Here is a 321-nt window from a genome sequence, read left to right as displayed (position 1 = left end):
GAGGGGAGTGCATAGGGGGTGTGCAGAGGGTCCAGGTATACATAGGTGTACATACATATATGTGTGGGGAGAGGGGAACCTGTAGGTGGGGGTGCGCAAGGGGTCTGTGCACCCATGCAAGTGGGTGCTGCACCCATTGCACACATATAGAATGTATAGATACCTGTGTGCGCTGGGAGAAGGCCGTGCATTGCACGAGCATGTGTTTGTGCACATGTGTGTGTACATTTGTGCACTGTGCGAGCTGAGCGTGCACCACGTGTGTGTGTGTGTGTGTGCGCGCGTGTGTGTGCAGGGGCCCCTGTGCACACACACTGGGGG

Source organism: Antrostomus carolinensis, unplaced genomic scaffold, assembly GCF_000700745.2.
Source record: "Antrostomus carolinensis isolate BGI_N321 unplaced genomic scaffold, ASM70074v2 scaffold27270, whole genome shotgun sequence".
NCBI lineage: Eukaryota > Metazoa > Chordata > Aves > Caprimulgiformes > Caprimulgidae > Antrostomus > Antrostomus carolinensis.
Note: the sequence above shows the minus strand (reverse complement) of the source record.